This window comes from Musca autumnalis, unplaced genomic scaffold (assembly GCF_047663935.1).
Source record: "Musca autumnalis isolate F117 unplaced genomic scaffold, ASM4766393v1 scaffold_1, whole genome shotgun sequence".
In the NCBI taxonomy this organism is placed as follows: Eukaryota; Metazoa; Arthropoda; class Insecta; order Diptera; family Muscidae; genus Musca; species Musca autumnalis.
This window is the reverse complement of record NW_027411644.1, coordinates 56674772-56694676: the sequence shown is the minus strand read 5'-3', so window position 1 is coordinate 56694676 and position 19905 is coordinate 56674772. Positions and strand designations below refer to the sequence as shown.

The 19905-nt window shown below is 37.0% G+C and overlaps 1 protein-coding gene and 1 long non-coding RNA gene across 2 annotated transcripts in view; both read left to right on the top strand.

Annotated features, from left to right (window-relative positions):
- Positions 1-7864: 7864 nt before the first annotated feature.
- Positions 7865-8418, top strand: LOC141390550 (uncharacterized). Its single transcript, XR_012409402.1, has 3 exons — positions 7865-7926; positions 8129-8227; positions 8293-8418. It is a non-coding gene; the product is annotated as an uncharacterized lncRNA (long non-coding RNA).
- A 6140-nt stretch (positions 8419-14558) lies between these two features.
- Positions 14559-19905, top strand: part of Kdm2 (Lysine demethylase 2) — a 29634-nt gene continuing 24287 nt past the window's right edge. The window contains exon 1 of the mRNA XM_073974889.1: positions 14559-14937. The gene's annotated coding sequence lies outside the window, so the exon portion shown is untranslated. The remainder of the gene's footprint in view (positions 14938-19905) is intronic.

Below are 19905 nucleotides of genomic sequence, written 5' to 3'. Positions count from 1 at the left end.
GGATGCAGTATTTTTTTGCAAGTGTTCTCAGTATGTTTTCTACAGGTAAAATGCCTTTTAACACGACTCAAGACATTTTTAACAGGTCTTCAGCATATACAACTTTCTCAACTGGTCTTCTACAGGTGGAATACCATGTCAACAGGTCTGCTAAAGACATAAGAAATTCACAGCAGGTCTTCTTCAGAAAGAAGACGTTCTCAACCAGTCGTATACAGATTCAAAACCTTCTTAACAAGTCTTCACAGATAAAAGATCTTCTTTGCAGGTCTTCTACAGATTTAAAAGCTTCTTAACATGTCTTCTACAAATGTAAGGCCCTGCAGGGCCACAAAAGGTCTTACTGAAATAGAAATAGTTCCTAACAGGGGCCTAATTATGTGATTCGATATCGAGTTGTTTCGACCTGAGTACTCAAAGTTGGGATGACAACACTCGTTATCGAGTAAAATTATCGAATAATTGAGCATAAATTTGCGAGTAATTTCTCGAGGCCAAATTGCCTATAGTAAACAAATAAAATGAAAGATTTTTTATTGTCTTTTTGTTTAAAATGTAAAAATTGTTGTTTGTTGTCGTTTTTTAGAAGAAAAACGATGTTAGTAAATAATTGGCAGCATTTTTAGACAATATAACAAGAGAAATTGCGAAAAGTCCTTTGTAGTCATTTTTAGAAATTGTGATAAATTTAGAATCAAAATGCAAGCAATCATTAACCATTAGTTTTGCAGTCATTAAAAAAAGTTGAAAAATAAGCATTTTTGTAAAACAGAAAAAAAATATTTAATATTCAGGCATGTTCTGGCATTCACTTCTGCACCTCACGTGTATCGAACACACCTAAAGCTGTTCTGCAACACACTTTACACCTAGTTGGGGTGTATTCCACACACTGTAATTTTGATGGCGAGAGCTGAGTGAATCCTTATTTTTTAAAGAAACTAATTGAAATTTTCTACAAAAAACTGCATAGGACTAAAATCTAATGTGTTTTCTATTAGAATTTAAAATAATATTTAATTTTCTTAACAAAAAATTAATTAAAAATGTATTTTTCCTAAAGTACCAAATTCAACATGTACGCGCTCTTGTAGAAGTTCGTTTCTTTGTTTACGTCTGTTTCGTAAACAATCAAACGAACAAAGCGTACATACCCACACACGCATGTGTATTCGTTGATGCGCCAACGCAGACTGGTATTTTTTCGTTGTTAATGATAAAGTTTGAAAGCTGTAATAAAGCTTTCCAAAGTTCTTTCGTTAAATATAAAAGCTCTTTTCACGTGAAATACAGAACATCAATTGCTTTCACAGGTGAAGTGCATGTGTGATGTGAAATGAATACACGGCGAATTCCAGAACATGCCCGATTAATAGCCTTTATTTTATAAGTGAAGTACATTATAAACATTTCATCCCCCGTTGTTTACCAAAGGAAATATTCTCTCAGAGAGGCTAATGCAAAACACCCACCAAACTCTCTCTCATTTATTTTGAGAGAGGATTATTAAGGTAGATGTACTAGCAATCTGTTACTACAATGTCAAAAAGATTTTGCAAGAATTAATCATTTTCTTTTTTTCTTAGCACAACTTCATTCAGAAATTATTATTCAATGTATTGTTAAACAAACATTTACATTTTTCATTCATAATTTTGTTTTTATAGTTCTTGCTTTCAAACAAACACCATTTTTTACATCTACGTTCATAATATTCCCTATAGTTCACATAGGTTTTCATAGTTCGATTACCGGTTACTCTCGAAACATTCGATCAACGATTTCGATCGAATCTCGTCATGCCGCTTTTTTATCGTGTCGAAATCTTTTTCACGAGCAAATACTCGATCGAATCGAATCACGTAATTAGGCCCCAGGTCTTCTACAGATATAAAACCTCAACAGAACTGTATAAAACCATTCTATCTGTATATGACAGAATTCTATTTGTAGAATTCTTTCTTTCTGAAGAAAAACTGTCAAGAAGGAATTCTTTCTGTAGAAGGCCTGTTGAGAAAGTCTTATATTTGTAGAACACTTGTTGAAAATGTCTACTTTTTGAAGAAGACCTCTTAAAAGGTCGTATATCCATAGAAGACCTATTGAGAAGATTTTCTATATATATAAGATCATTTTCTATGTACAGAAGACCTTTTGAGAAGATCTTCCATTTACAGAAGACTTGCTGGGAAGTTTTTTTTTTGTCTGTAGAAGACCCGTGAAGAAGGCCTTCTATTGTAAAAAACTTTTTGTGAAGGTCTTATATCCATAGAAGGCATATTGAGAGCATCTATCTGTAGAAGACATGTTGGGAAGTTTTTTTCTTTGTATAAAATCTTTTGAGGATTTCTACTTGTATAAGAACTTTGTGAAGGTCTTCTATCTGTAAGATCTCTTGAGAAGTTCTTCGCTTTGTATAAGATATTTTGAGAAGGGGGTTGGATTAGGTTGAAGGGGTTTGGATTGGAAGGGAAGTGGAAATTTGTAGGAGAAGAGAATAAGAATAAGTTGAGTAGTTAAGTTGAGAATAATTACCCTGTGGGGACGAAAATTCCAATTGTCGCAATTTAAGTAGTCCAGAACTAGTTCTAATCAGTACTAGTACAAATATTGGCCCCTAAGTAATGCGAAGGGAACCAATTGTCACCTTTTTATCCCCAAGTAAACGAGGAGGCGTCAGTTGCGACTTAATTAACTTAACTTAAACGACGAGTTGTATAAATAATTCACATTTACATTTTCTTCATAACTTTAATATAAATGAAGCATCCAATAACAGAAGCTAGTGTTGATGGAATGGTATAAAAAAGGAATACGACGGAAATATGCAAATCGCCCTCTTCTTCTCTCTACCCGCTAGCAATTCCAATTGTCGCAATTTAAATAGTCCTAAACTAGAGGTAAGTGGTACTAGTTCACAATTGACCCATAAGTAATGCGAAGGGAACCAATTGACACCTATATATCCCCAAGTAAACGACGAAGCGTCAGTTGTGTGACTATTTACCACCACTTTTTTTATAAATAAACTGGTATATGACTGTAAACCTGGAACTAGTACAATACCACCTACAGGTAATGCATAGAATGTCAATTGGTTACCTCCTATGACATCCCCATGTTAAAGTTTACAGTTGATTGCACTGTGAGGGGTCAGAAGTGGAACTAGTTACTGTAACGCTGAGAATCGACGAGTTTCCGATGCCGAACTAGCCCATCGCCCAAGCGGGAATTTAAATAGTCCTAAACTAGAGGTAAGTGGTACTAGTTCACAATTGACCCATAAGTAATGCGAAGGGAACCAATTGACACCTATATATCCCCAAGTAAACGACGAAGCGTCAGTTGTGTGACTATTTCCCACCACTTTTTTTTTATAAATAAACTGGTATATGACTGTAAACCTGGAACTAGTACAATACCACCTACAGGTAATGCATAGAATGTCAATTGGTTACCTCCTATGACATCCCCATGTTAAAGTTTACAGTTGATTGCACTGTGAGGGGTCAGAAGTGGAACTAGTTACTGTAACGCTGAGAATCGACGAGTTTCCGATGCCGAACTAGCCCATCGCCCAAGCGGGTAGTGATTGTAAAAGAGAGAACATATTCAGCCTTATTACGGTTGGCGTAGTCGTATCCAAAATTGCAAATTGACGTGTCGTAACGTCTAATTGGTATTATGTATGTCGTACACGACATTTTCGCAACGACTAATTGGTATTATGTATGTCGTATACGAGATATTACAACTCTGTATGTCATTCTTTTACAATTTTGCTACCACGAGAGGCGTTTTATTACGAGAAACGTTGTGAAATTAGTCGTTAGAGATTTTGTTGATGACAACAGACAAATTTCTTAAAACGTTAATAAAAACGAACAAATAAAATGGATTTAAACAAAAGGTATGTGTCTATATAACAAAAAGATTATATATTCGTATAAATTTTATAATATTGCACATGTTTTAAACCAAAAGTCACCACAAAAAAGCAGTTTGACACAATGGTCCAGATCATGTCTTCATTTGCTGTCAAAACATATTTTTAATCAAAAATAAATAACAAATATTTCGCTTCTATAAAAATATCTGTGTACAACATCTTTGTTTAAGCTTCGCGAATAATATTTTAACGTTTTCTTCTAATTTTTGTGGATATTTCGCGCAAAAAAAATTTGACAGCAAATGAAGACTACAACCTAACGTCAACTATTGGATCACCTTGTTAAATTCGCCTTGGTCCAGATTTTGCAGAACAATCCAAATTTGGCCAGAGGTTACAGCAATGGAATAAACAAAATTAGCGTGAAAGAAGAGTGGAATAAAAATTAGTACGAAACTCAACATTTTAGGACCGCCATTACGAACAGGTGAGGGTTGGATGAAAGTCTGGGCTGACTACAAATTCAAGTTAAGGAAGAAGTTAGTTCACAATAAGGCGGAATATCGTGCTACAGGTGGAGGATCCTTCAAGCAGTACATACTAACAGACACGGAAGAAGCAGCATTAAGCTTGTTACAATTGGATACAATTGTAAACGCGGGCAATCAGTCAATTGGAATCCAGCAGCCTTCAACGCTTCGAGAAACAATCACTGAGGAAGAACTGTTTGAAGCATGTATAATCCATGAAGATTTAGAAAACCACGATCCCTGCACAGTTACTCCCCAAAGCGTAAGCAGGTCTCATGCAAAAGAGAGGTCTCTCGTAGTGAATCAGGATCCCCGCACAATAACCCCTGTAAGCATAGGTATCACTATTGGAAATGAGCAACAAGTCCAAGTGAACCAGGATCCCTGCACACTAGTCACAAATACCCCTCACAGAAATGGATTTCAGCAACAGCAACTGAGTATCAGTCATGGAAAATATGTTTGATTCTTGTCGTAACTGTTTTCGTCTTACGTTTAAATCGTTCGGAGTATATTCATCCTCATCGTCAGATATAAAATAACCCACCCTTAACATTTTTATGGTTTATTAATAAATAATTGTTTTTTTAGCTGTGTCTGGTTACCCTAAAATTTGTAACAATTTGTACCAATTGTTGCTGGATGTCGTCTGTTAACACAAAAAACCAGCAAAAGAGAGCGATTCGAGAGAGACATTTTGACAGTTCTTTCACTGAGAGCTTGCAAATTCTTGCTGGACAAATTTCTTCTAGCAAGCACTTGCAAGCTCTTCATCTTCCTGAAAACAATCAATCATCTGTTTTTAATTTGTTGTTGATTTATGTTTGTGAAAATTAAAAACCATTTTATTGTGGAAATAACATAGTCTAATTGTATTGTTTTATGGAAAACAAATTTGTAAAGTGGAAAAACGCTTTTTTGTTTCATTTTCGTTTTTATTTTTAATAAAATACAACGTGTTTGCTTCCTTTATTGGCGGACAAATTGTCTGTTTTGGCAAGCCAGCTGATTGATTGCTGGTTTTTGCTGGGAAGATGTCTGTTTACTTTTTACAATTTTCTAGCAAAAGAGAATAAAAATCCCTTACTCTCTGAGAAAGTTCTTGCTGGACAATTCTTGCTGGGAAAGTAACCAGACAGACTTTTTATTTTAACTGACTCTATTTTTTGTTTTCTTTTCTATAACAGGGTGGCGTGTAATAGTCGAAAATGTTAATAATCTTCAACACCCTGTATTTTTGGAATCTATTACAAAACAGGCGTAGTCGAAAATTTTACATAATACCAAAAATTATTGACTACGACAACGCCTACGACTACGTCTACGACACTTGAAAGCCTACGACAACGCCAATCGTAATAAGGGTGATTGTTTGAGAAGAAAAGATTAATTCTTTGAATAGAATTTATTTACTAATGGTTCTAAGTCTGAACTGACCTGCCCCAGAGCCACTTAAGGCTCTTGCAGTAAGATACCAGGATTGTGGGGTCAATAGAAGAGAAGTAGGAAAGAGATTCAATCACATGTACACCAAATAGTATATGCTTTTGACCATCAGTCTAGGACATTTGCATAGAAGGTGCTCGATTGTCTCCGTTTCCTCCTCATCCTCGCATAAACTGCAGTACTCAATGTTGTTGCCATCCCACTTACATGTCATAGATCTAATGCTACAGTGGCCAGTTATGACTCCTGTAGCGATTCTGATCTCCGACTTGCAAAATGAGAGAAGGGACGCAGTTCTATTTGATTGATTGACTTCGATACCTTGCAACCAGGTACGTCCTGCCAAATCCTTACGGGTTTCTCTGCATATAATGACTGAGTTTATCGAGGAAGTAGCAGAGCCGTGGCTTGACATAGTCCTCTACCGTAAGGTCAGAGTACTGGGAGCAACGCCTTGCTATTCGTCAACAATCTCGTTTCCTTCAACATTGCAGTGTCCTGGCACCCAACAAAGGTTACCGCTTAAATTACATGTTTTTAAGGTGGACCTACAATTTTGAACGATCCTAGATTTTATAGTATATGACCCTAGCGCCTTAAGGGCAGCCTGACTATCTACGCTGCATCGAAATCCAGCGAAGGCGAAATGTAGTCAGTTACACTCCCTCCGTCACTTAGTCCGATCTGACTGCTAAGCTGGTGTAAAATACTTGCATGCCCACACCCTGAGGATCGCCATAGATTAAGCTCCTTGAGCCTCAAGGCACTACGGGATGCTAGATAGTGAACAGAAATGTCCAGAGGCTGGATGTTCAGTATTGCACTCAGTGCTGCTCAGTATTGCACCTGTTAGAAGGTATTCTCTCTGCGGAAGATCTCTTGAGAAGGTCTTCTGTCAGTAGAAAACCTTTTGAGGTCTTCTGACCTTTTGAGAAGGTCTTTTATTTGCATAAGACCTTTTGTGAAGGTCTGCTATTTGTTAAAGACCCTTTGAGAAGGTCTTCTATTTGTATAAGACTTTTTGTGAAAGTCTTCTATCTGAAAAAGAACTTTTGAGAAGGTATTATTTCTGTATAATAACTGCTAAAAGGTTTTATACGCATAGAAGATCAGTTGAGAAGGTCTCTTATCTGTAGAAGATTTTATAAGGATGTCTTCTATCTGTGGAAGACATTTTAAGAACGTCTTCTATTTGTAGAAAACATTTTGAGAATATCTTATGTTGTATAAGATTTTTTTAAGAAGGTTTTGTATAAGATATTTTTTGAAGGTCTTCTGTTAAGAAGTTTTTTTTTATCTGTGGAAGACTTCTTACGAAGATCTTCTATCGGTAGAAGACTAGGGATAGGTAATGGAAAGCAATAGTCGATTTTTCGACTTTTCGATTTTGGTCTGAAACTAAAAATGCGATTTTTCGGTCTTGCGATTATTTCAGTTGTCTTAAAACTCGGCTTTCGAATTTTTCACAACCGCAGAAAATCGATTATAATCGACTATCGTCGATTTTCGAGTTTTCTTTTGAAACTATGTGTGTTCGTTTACTCAAAATTTGTACAAATTGTTACTGGATGTTGTTCGTTTACTCTAAAGTATAATGCAAAAGAAGTTACTGGACTTGTACGAATTTGTACAAATTATTGAGTAAACGAACACACCTACTGTAAAACCGCCAAGTCCACAATCTATGGGCAAACTCGAAAATCGATCACAAGATAATCGATTATGCGATTTTTCCTCCAGACAAAAGTCGACTACGATTTTTGACTGCAAAAAGTCGATTAATCGATTAACCGAAAGTCGACTTACATATCCCTATAGAAGACCTGTTGAGAAGGTCTTATAAGTGTAGAAGTACTTCTATTTGTATAATTCTATTGTAGTGGTCTTCTTTCTGAAGAAGACCGGTCGATAAGCTATTCTCTTTGTAGAGGACTTTAGAAGTCCATCCATTTTAAAAAGATTTTTTGCGAAGATATTCTATCTGTAAATGTGCTGTTTATAAAGTCTTATGTCTTAAGAGAGTTGTTGAGAAGGTCACCCATCTTTAAATACTTTCTAAAAGTTGAATATTTATTGATCTGTTCCAGATCTGCAAGAATCTACTAATTTTTACTATTTTTTGGATAACATAAAGGCAAATTTGTTATCGTAGAAAAAAATTGTAGATTCTTGCAGGTTCTGGAACAGGCATCTTCCAATTGTTCGTCACATAAGTTTACTTGAATTTTAAGATTCATGTCACTTGCTACGCTATAAATTACAGACAAAATATCGGAGTAATGTTCCGGTCGATAGTTTTTTTACCGCAGCTCTAAAAACCCTCTACAATTAGAGATTTAAAAGAAAGGCGGATACCTTAAAAGTAAGTAAGCATAATCTTTATTTTTTTTAACTTCTGATTAAAAATGTCGCAAAATGTCTTTATAGTACGCTGAAATCCATGGGGCATGTCGGGTACAGTGATTCTGCATACTCTATATTGGGTGTTTTGATGGAACCAGACCTGCTCCATAATATGGCTTACCTTTACCATAAGAACATGTGTCTCCTTGCGGGAATATGAGGAATAGGGATTATTATTATTGTGTTGTTGTTATTGTTGACTTGTCTTTAATTTTTATTCGTTTTGGTTCTTTTGGCTCAAAAGTCAAAATTAAAAGAATTGGGGTTTTAATTTTTCTTTTCTTTTTATTTTTCCAATATTTCGACTGTATTCTTCAGTCATCTTCAGGGAAATACTACAAATGACAAAAATTAACAAATAAAAATAACGTAATAATAACACAAATTTTTACATGTATATTTTGGTTGGAGCAATATTGATGAGCACCTCCTCGAACTTATTCCACACTCTAGCGTAACTGGTATTTATCGGTGGTTTTGTTTTCAAGATCTCTACACATGGTAAGTCATAGGCAACCGCCTTAGTCAGTTCCTTGGCAGTCGCAAGTTGGAATCTGTAATTCGGAGGCAGCTTCGCTGCCATATTGTAAATAATTTCCACCGGCGTTGACCTTATTAACCCCAAAGCTTTTCGCGTGCATACTCTCAGCCTGTTTTCGGATTCCTTAGTTAAATTGGACAACGTCGCTGCACCATACTCCATTTTGGATCTAACATAAGCCTTATAAAAATGAAGTGCTCGGATTGACTTTATACCAAACCTACATCCACTCAAAATTCTCAAAAAATTACAACTCGTTTTGACCGCGGTCGTTGATTCCTCAATGTGCACTCTTGCTGTGCCGCTACTTGTAATGGTTACCCCTAGGTATTTGATTTTGTTTGTTTGACATAGCTTTTCCCCATCTATTATTATGTCCAAACTTCGGGGTCTCCTGCTAAAATACATAATGTTTGCTTTGTTCATATTGAAACTTAATCTCAGATACTCACAAAGAGATTTAAATTCAAGAATCTTGCATTGTAATGTTGTTTTTGCATCATCGAAGTTCCTTTCTTGACATAACATAAAAAAAGTCGTCCGCAAACTGGAACAGAATACAGTTTGGCGACTCCACACTGTGCAATTTTGTCGTATATACGTTAAACAAAATGGGGCTCAAACTACTGCCTTGAGGCAATCCATTACTCACGGTGATTCTTTGTTTTCCCAACTCCAGAGTCCTCACACCTCATTCCTTAGTGTAACCATTTGATAACAAGCGTATTAAGTCCTTTTTCGAAAAGCATCATGGCCAATTTCCCGATTTCGGTGTAGTCAAACGCCTTCTCAATATCTATGCATGCACCAACAACTTACATCCCCGTTTTTTTAGCTACTTCAACCGTATTCACTAAGTCATTGATACAATCACTTGTGGACCTGCCCTTTGAAAAGGTGTATGTTCTTCGTGGTAACACATGATTTCCTCTATGAACATCTGAATAATTGGTTTAATAGCGCCTTCCAAAATCTTTTGAGCAACGGACATGAGTGCCACAGGCCTATAATTTTTAACATCCGCTAAATTTTTTCCTCTTTTTGGTACCTGTGCAATTCGTGTGGTCCTCCATTCATCCGGGAATTTGCCTTCAATCCAGACATCTTCAAGAAAACTTAAATACTTAGACCTCTCCGTATTGTTTATATTTAGGATCATTTTGTATGAGATTATAGCTTCGTTCCCGTACTTTTTAATGGTAAAACTCGTAAAAGAGAGAACTGCAATAAATTTGTTCTTACACACAAGTTTTCTGAAATAGTTCGGGAACGCAAAAATGAAAAAAAAAACGTCAAAAAAGCTGGAACAATTGTCAAAGTGGGCGCATCAGCCAAACAGACGCCGGCATCCATTTTACTATTTTTTACACGCTCAAATTTGTCGAGTAAAAAGTTTTTCAAGAGAGCGTCATTCAGCGCCATTTTTGTTTGAAGAGAAGTGAACATTTTACAACTTTTTTGTGTACGGGAACGCTTTTTCGAGTAAAATGTGTAAAAGTCGTAAAAATTGTAAAAACTTTTTAGTTCTGGAACACAGCTTAAGTCAGGCCCTGCCGCAGAATCGGGATTGCGATTTTTTAGGAACAATTCCCTGTCCTTTACTTTCAACTTTGGTTTTTTATGCAAAACTTCACCAAAAACTACCGGAACCGGCGTAGATCCTATCAACGATGATGAGTTTATGTGATCAAGAAATTCTCTATTTTGTTCTTCATTCTAACTATTATTTAAAGGCTTAACTTTTTGATATTTCTTCACAATCCTCATAGTGTTCCACATGTCTTTCGTTGGGTTTCCTAACGATAATTCACTTTGGCACTTTTTGAAGTTTTTTCTCTTAAATCTAGCAATAATTTTGTACACATTTTTTTCCGTTTCTGCTAATTGGACAAGATCTTCATAATTTTTGGTGCTTTCGTACCGTCTTCTTTGAATGGTCCTTTCTTTATAGAGGTCATCAACAATCGAATTCCACAAAGCTTTCGGGACATAACGATTTCTGCTGTCAATATCAATCGTATTATTTTCCACCAATTCCTGCATATTTTTTGTGCCTCCTGTAGGTTTCCACCTACACTGATGCTGTCCGCTTGTACATACATACATCTTTCTTCGAAGTACCATTTTAGTATTTTTATATGGCGTACAATTCCCTTCAAGTTCCATGATAATTGGCCTGTGGTTACTGCTCGTAATTTTAGTATTATCCACTCCCCACTTAACTCGGAATTGCATGGTACTCAAGAATGCTAAATCCATTGCAGATTGGGTACTGTTTAGTATAAACGTCGGTTCAACCGTGTTGAGACATAAAAAACCATGTTTATTGATCGAGTTGGTGATTGCTTCCCCTTGGTGATCCGTATATGAATTCCCCCATAATTGGTCTGTTCCTTTACTTTGAAAAATGGTAACAGTGGCAAAAAATGGTAAAAGTGGTGAGCTGCTATCATATAAATTGTATGCTTTTTTAAGTAAGGGAACACTTTGCGGGTAAAAAGTGGTAAAAACTGGTAACCTCTGGCACGTAAAGGAACACGACTAATGATGCTTTAGCGTTGAAATCCCCAACCAATAACGTTGGAAACTTTAATCTGCTAATCTGGTTGAAAATTTTGGAGATTATAGTATTGTATGCCATTCTGCTTGTATTGGGTGGAATGTATGCTACCACAATATTCATGCTTTGCCTAAGATTCAAAACTGTTATTCCCAATATATCAATATCTAAATCAAATTTCAACAAGGAGTACCTGAAGTTCCTTCTTATATATACACCCACACCGCCGTATACATCGTGACGTTTTTTGCAATAAAAATTATAATTTGTTATGTTGGTTGTTGTTTCATCTCTAATCCATGTTTCCGAAAGCAAAGCTATATCAATTTTCTCATTTTCCATATATAATTCCAATAAGTTTTATTTTCTTTTTTGTTTAAACTCTGTTATATTGAAGAAGTTTAATCATATTGAAAAATATAAAAAAGGACGTTAACAACCTGAGTGTATTACCTCTTTAATTATAGATTCACGTTCATTCATCATTCTCCGACCAGGATTTACAAGACGTACATCTAATTCTAATACCCTAGACAGACGGCAGCGTTAATTTGCATTAACTGCCTTAATTCAAATTAATTCGTGCATTATCCACATTCTTAATGCACAAAATCAAAGGAAATTTAAACTGTATTTAGGTATTTCAATATGGCAATGCTGTAAAAGAGAGCCCATATTCATGTAGGAGAGAGAGCATATTCATGCTCTGAGACACAATTTGCATTGAAAATCAATTGTCTTTTGTCAAATTTCCATGTTTAAGAAAATAAAAAAGGAAAACAAATCAGAAATGTTCGCGTTTCTTTCAAGTAAGTAGTGGTCTTTCTCGAATAGAATAGCAGCTAATCGTTTTTCATGCCTTCTAACAAATCTCTTTTTAAAATTTTTATTTTCACAACAATTTTCATTACCCACCATACCAATTCTATCGAAAATTATATCTTCTACAAATGTTTTTTAAAGTTTTGCAATATTTTTATAATATTAAAAAGTCTCAAAAATATCGCGAATAAATTAAATTTATTTTTGGATTATCGTGGTGAAAAATTCAATGGTAGAAAGTATATTTGTTTCGCATATTTTGGCGAACTTTTGTAAAACTTTATGAAATGGTATGCTGGGTACAAACAACAGAAACAGCTGTTTCATAAATGCAGAAACTATCGTCTGTCAGGGTAAAAAGTTAATTCAAATTAAGGAATTTTTAATGCAAATTAACTCTGCCATCTGTCTAGGGTATAAGATTTCCTTACTCAATTTTGAACCCATTTCTTTCAGCATGGTCATTTGTTCCTCGTTTAAGGAACCTTTCTTTCCTGAAGTCAAATCATTTACATTCCTCAACAATGAGTCCAATGTTAATTGGGTCTTGAGAAGTGCCAAACCATTTGGCAAACTGCTCGCTCCTGCGCTCGACTCTGCTAAGAATCTCCGGTGTTCATCCATAGTACGTTTTGCGTTTTCAGCCTCTCTTAGCATATTTTTATTATTCTTAACCATTCTTGCAAAGGAGCCTTTAGTATGTATCAGTCTTGCCGATTTCTGGAAGTTGTTTATGGTATCATTCGCAGGATTGCCGGTACGATTATTCCTTCTTACACTTAGGGCTGGGAAGGTATCATCCATATTTTCGGCGAACAGATCAAATTTATTAGAAAAGAAGGCCGAGTACTTGTCTCTGGCATCCTTCCTCAACAGATTCTCTATTGTCATAATTCGCTTCAATTGATATGCCTTCTCCCTCGCCGGGCAATCTTTATTCCAAGGCTCATGACCGTCTCCACAATTCGTGCATACCCTTGATTCATTACATGACTGACTGTTTTCATGCGGAGAGTAGCAGTCTCTATATGGCGGCACTCTCTGCTTACAGTGCTCGGCAAAGTGGTTGAACCTAAAGCACTTATAGCACTGGCCAAATGAGACGTAATGTTTGACTTCCTTTTTGTGGTAACCGTATAATTTTACATGTGTTGGTAGCTTAAGCCCCTGAAACAAATTTTCACACGTTGTGTCGGTACCATATTGTCTTGATCTTTTCTTTTCACTCTTGTAATACTCATTACTTGTACATCAGATTGAATTGCCAACTTTAATTCGTCGTCATCGATCTCGGTCGGTATACCGAAGATTATACCTATTTTTGAAACGAAGTGGGCGAAATTTTTTTGTTGAAAACCCTGTTGAACTAAAGACTCATTACTTGCGAACATGTTGGCTGTAAAAGCACTTTTTAAGATCACCTTAGCTCTAGCGTAGCCTATTTTAATAATATCAGTAACACCTTCAATGTTGAGGTTATACACTAATCATGCAAGATTTACCACATTGATTGGTGAACGTTCACCTTCATTTTGCTTTTTGTCGATATACACAACAAAAGCCCCTTTATGATTATCGTCATAAGTAAAATTGTAATTATTTCTTTGATCTTTCTTACCGCTAGATTCTTCAGTGGAGGTACCTTCAATGTTGCTTTGTCTGTTGTCACACAGGCTATTTAACGGGCCTTCTTCACTCTGCATAGCTACTCTTCCATCTTGATTGCTGTTATTATCGCCTCTCTTTTTTCTCGGTGGTTGTTCTTCGGTTTCTTTTCGGTGTTTGCTGCGGCTTCTGTCTCTACTCGTTTTACTCCCTACAGGCCGCCGCGGAGGCCACGGAGGAGTCCACTCCAAATTCACGTCCTCGTTCATTGCAACGCTATCGTCTAACTTCTTCTCACTCGCACTTTTGTTTGTTGTATTTTATTCCAGTTGAATAATGATGAAACGATATGGAAAAAATAACGGGACGCCTGTCCCGTTTTTTCCGAATGTATTTGCCTAAGCAATACAGCGATTATAAAATTGCACTTCTATTGCCACACAATTGACAATAAATTTTATATAAAAGGAATACTCAAATTCAATGAGTTTTTTCTATGTTGGTTCTTTTGTTTATTTCACGGATTGGTTTAATACGATTTCACAATATCTAAATTGTGCTTTTCTATTCGAGAGCCACTTAAAAAATTTTCGGATCAACTTTACAGTTTGGCGTTTAGCTAAGTAATGACCACGATTGTTTTACGTTTAAACAGAAACGTACGTGACAACGGTTTTCTTGCATCAGCTGATTTTGTCAGTGGTGGCTCCTTTAATTTGCACGCGCATTGCTTGTAAAAACATGATGGGCATTGGGTTTTATGCAATCGATAACAGATGAAACCGTCGAAAAAGAACAAACTCGGTATTTCAAAGCAACTTGTAACCGATTCAGTTTTATTCTGATGCCATTTGGCCGAAGGTGTGGACGTTTAAGCGGATATCGTTTTAACGTGCAATTTTCTGTGTGTGTGTCTTGTATCCCCGTAATATTAACGAAGCAGAAATAATTTTCATTTTGTGTGCAAAACGGAAAAAATACGCTTTAAGTTTCTACTCATTCTACTCATCTAGAATCGGTGCCGATGAGAAAATAAAAAAAACTAACAATTAAGTGAAGTAAAAAAAGTTATTTTTCCAGATAAAAAGAATAGCTGTCATAATCATAGATCCATTGGATTGGCCTCTGCCGTATGCAAAAGGTGAATAGTTTTGTGTCTCTATAAATCAAAGCCAGCAAAATGTGAAACAAAAACAAAGCATAGAATTCTCTTCACGGGAGGGGGGTAATAATTGGAAAATTAAAAAAAAATCGTCATCAATGACTGTTTTTTTCGCAGCTACTAAAAAGGGGAATATGATGTGTGTGCGAAAAAAAGAGCAAAAACAAAAAAGATAAACGAAATAATTTGTATTAAATTTTTTGACATTATTTGAGACTGTGTTGTTGTTGTTCCTCTCGTTTTTCGCGGTGTTTATTTGTGTGACTGATAAATAATAAAAAAATAATAATTTGAAGTTCAAATTTTGAACGATCTGTAAATTAATTACAACAACAAAATCATCATCACCATCAGATACAATATTTTTGTGCGTGCCTGCCTGACTGACTGTGTGTTTGTGGTGTTGTTGTTGTGCGAAGTTACTGCTCCTATGCTAAATTAAGCATGCACTTGTGCGAAAAATATTACGAAAACGAAACAGCCCCAATTAAAAAAAGAAACGGACAACAAAACAAAAAATGTGCGTTCTTTTTTTGTTGAAAATCTCTTCTCTTCTTCTGGAAGCTTAATGGGACTCCTCGTGTAAATCAAGGTACATATACTAAAAAAAGTTGTTTTATGAATGTGTCGGCTGGCTGCTGTTGGCTTCTTGTGTGAGGGAATAAAAGAATTTTGTTTTTTTTCCCAGCGGCGGCATGTTATTCGTCGTTGTCGTGAATCACGAAAAAAAGCGAGCAAATTGAAATCGGCACTGAAAGTGCCCCCCCATTTATATTTCAAACATCCGCGGCCGGAGAACATAAACGTTCAGCGACTTGAGTAGACTGAATAAATTTTCGATGACCTGATCAAATATAGAAAGTAGGGTTGCCAACTAACTGGGAATTTAGTAAAATTAGAGATTGTGGCAAGTGAGAAATATTTGACATAGGAAGATATTAATTAACAGAAAAAAACAAAAAAAAGGGTCGAATAATTAGTAGTCTCTCTATTTTTCTTTCTATAACCGGGAACCACAAGTGACAATTTACAAATAATTTGATAAGAAAATTGGTCTGTTTCAGTACTGCAATATATAAAATTTTTTACTATTTTTTTCGATAACATAAAGTAAAAAAATGTTATCGTGGTAAAAAGTAGTAGCTCCGAGCAGGTTCTGGAACAGAGCAAATGTTGCTTAAAAATATGTAATAAAATAATGAAATAAAATTTTGAAGTTTTGTCACAACTGGGAACCTCAAATGTGAAGTTACCGATAGTTTGGTAAACAAATGTGGCTAAAATCCTCAAACTACCTATAATCAGGAGTTATCGTTATATGGGGGCTATAGCAAAACATGGACCCCAAGGCATATTTATACAAGGTAGAAGTGACAATCAGCTGTATTCTTATTTTTTTTTGTAAATTTAGTTTTCAAAATGTAATAGGGTCTACTCATGAAATTTGAAACTTGAAATTTGCTACCATAAAATGCAGCTTTTCATCCTAAACGTGTAATAAAAATGACCTACGACAGTTCTGAATTGTTTATATTTACATTTTGTTCTATTTTAGAGGATTTTAAAAATGTATCTATGTTTTTCCTGATAATTTTTTAGAACGACCCCATTATTCAATATTTTCTTTGACATTAAATTTTCGTGTTGTAATTCACGCATTTACCTTATATAAATTTGCCTTGCATGGACCTATGTTGGCAATTTTTGGTCGGGAAGTTTTGTGACCACTGGGAACCTCAAATGTAAAATTACCGATAGAGAATGTAGCTCAAAATCTTAAAATATCTAAAATTGGGTGGTACCGTTGTATTGGGAGCTATACCAAAACATGTATATGTATTTATATTAAACGTTTTTGGTGGAGATGTAATTTGACAACTGGAAATCTCAAATGTCAAATTGCGCTAGTTCGGACAAAAAATGTGGCTAAAATCTTTAAAATACCTAAAATCGGTAGGTACCGTTATATTGGGGGCTATACCAAAACATGGACCCACATTTTTGGAGGCAACGTTTCGTGACCACTGGGAACTTCAAATGCTTACATAGTTCGGCAAATGAATGCAGCTGAAATCGTCAATACACTTAAAATCAGAAGGTACCGTTATATTGGAGGCTATATCAAAACATGGATCTATGTTGACATTTTTTATTGTAGAGGTTATTTGGCCACTGGGAAATGCATCTAAATACCTCAAAACACTTAAAATCAGGAGGTACAGTTATATTGGGTGCTATATCAAAACATTGACCGATGTTGACGATTTTCGGTCGAGAAGTTTTGTGACCCCTGGGAACCTCAAACCTGTCAAAAAATGTAGCTAAACTCCTTAAAGTGACTAAAATCTGGTGGTTCCGTTCAATTTGGGGTTATACCAAAACATAGACCTATTTAGACAATTTTTGGTGGAGAAGTTAAAAAGGTAGCTAAAATCCTCGAAAAGACCTAATATCGGGAGATACCGACAATCTTACCTACGGTTAACATAAGGGTAGTTTCGGGAGTGTACTCAGGATATGGAAAGAACATTTTTCATATCTGTTGGTATCCAATTGCAGCGAAGACGACGATGGTACCACAGTCCCAATCCCAGAAGATGATATTGAATGTATACCGCCCAGCCAAGATGAGGTAAGGACAGTAATAAATTGGCTGAAGAATAATAAGGCAGCAGGAGCCGATGGCTTACCAGCCGCACCGTTCGAAACCGGAGGCGACACGCTGATAAGGTGTATTCATCGCCTAGTTAGCACCATCTGGCAGGAAGAACGAGTACCCGACGATTGGAACCTGAGTATCCTGTGCCCCGTCCACAATAAGGGAGATAAGACTGTATGCATGGGCCTTCTAAAGACCGTGTGTTTTTTTTTTAGAAAAGTAGGTCTCCTTATGTATCTACTCCATAATATATATCCGTTGGTGTCATCTATAGAATAGAGTTGGTCACCTTATGATTTTTTAGAACTTTTGACCATTATGTCAGGATGGCCATAACAATCTTGAAGCGATGTGGGGGCTTAAGTGCGCTTCTACCTTTTTGGCTAGTCAACGTACTTTTAATGTACATTCTGCTTCCAAGTACATTGCCTGGACTTACAGGAAGCTGTGCACGACTAACGGTTATTCCAGGTCACTGATCTTCAACCTCAAGGAAGATCCCCTAACACCGGGGTGTTAAGCGACCTCGTGCCTATCGGTGTTCCAAGGTTTGCAGTTAGGGTACCAACTGTATTCGAACGGAGCCTCGCTGATACCTGGGCACCTCAGCGAGTAGTTTGCCCTAGTCATGGTAGTGGAGGGCTAGGCCATGGCTGTCCTCAGCTCCCCCATAAACCCCTTTTCTCATGGAAAATCAATTTAAAAACTTAAAAAAACTAAAACCCCCCAATTCCGATATACTCTTGTTATCGACCACTGCTATGAACACGGACAACGTTGCACCTTGTGCGAATACCCAATCCCTGGGCGGGGACGACAATAGGACGACACTGGACAGAGAGCAGGGAGTTGCTTGAGCTCCTGAGGGATAGTGAGACCCTCCGACTTAGTCAGGAGAGCCCCCCTCCATGGGACTGGGAGAGCTGGGAGGATGATGAGATGGATATCACAATTATCCCATCTCAGTCGTCCAACGCAGCTCTCTCTTGCACCTTGGAGAGCTCCAACCTTACGGTCGGGGATCCTGCTCCCTCAGGGGCTGTAGTGTCGGTCGACTCCGACAAGCCTGCCCTTTGCAGGCAGGATGCTGTTGTGGAAAAGGTTGTGTAGAAGGAAACGACGATGGCCGCCCGCATGAAAAGGAACACAGAGGAGCGCACTAAGAGGGGTCTAATTGCACTCTATTCCTGCAAGAACTCCATAGGTAAGAGCTGGGGTTTGAGACCACATGTTATACACTGGCTGTTTATGACAGTGGTATGCCCCATTTTAACCTATGGATGTCTTGTTTGGTGGCAGGCCCTGAACAACAAATCCAATCTGCCTAGGTTAGCTTCTGTGCAAAGATCTGCTTCAGTTCTTACTACAGGAGCAGTGAGGAGCACCCCTCAAGCAGCACTGAATGCAGTACTGAACATCCAGCCCCTGGATATTTCTGTTCAGTATCTGGCATCCCGTAGTGCCTTGAGTCTCAAGGAGCTTAATCTATGGCGCTTTTCAGGGTCTGGTCATGCTAGTATTGTACACCAGCTAAACAGTCAGATCGGACTAAGTGACGGGGGGAGTGTAACTGACTACATCTCGCCTTAGTTGGATTTTGATGCAGCGAAGGTTTTTATCCCTGACAGAAGTGAATGGGAGCTTGGCAGGCCACTACCCGATAGCCTCTGCAAGAGCCTCAAATGGCTCTGGAGCAGGTCAGTTCAGACTTAGAACCGTTAGTAAATAAATCCTAGTTAGATAATAAATCTGTTCTTCTCAAAATAGTCTGTCTTCTCCTTTACAGTCACTAACTATTCTTAACTTAACTTCTTAACTTTTTCTTATTTTCTTCTCTTGTCTTACCAATTTCCACTTCCCTTCCTGTCCAACCTCTTCAACCTAACCCACCATCTCCCCCCCACATACCACATCACATCGTCATCAACAGTCACACACCATCATCTATAATCATACAACACCATATAGCTTCATCAATAACAGGCATGACAGCACTCGTTTCTTCCACACCACAATCACCATCTGCACGCACAAATCATTCTACACCATCATCATCAGTATGCACACATTATAGTCATCAGTCATACACCATCATCATCTGCATGCACAAATCACCATATAGCTGCACTATACACACTAGACCCCATACATAACTAACACCACATCTTAGATCTTTCACACACCATCGCCAGATCAACAACCGAAACACCTTTTAACAACACTCATAGCCACATTCATCATCTACAACAAATAACCCAATCTACACATCACAACAACAGCTTCATCTC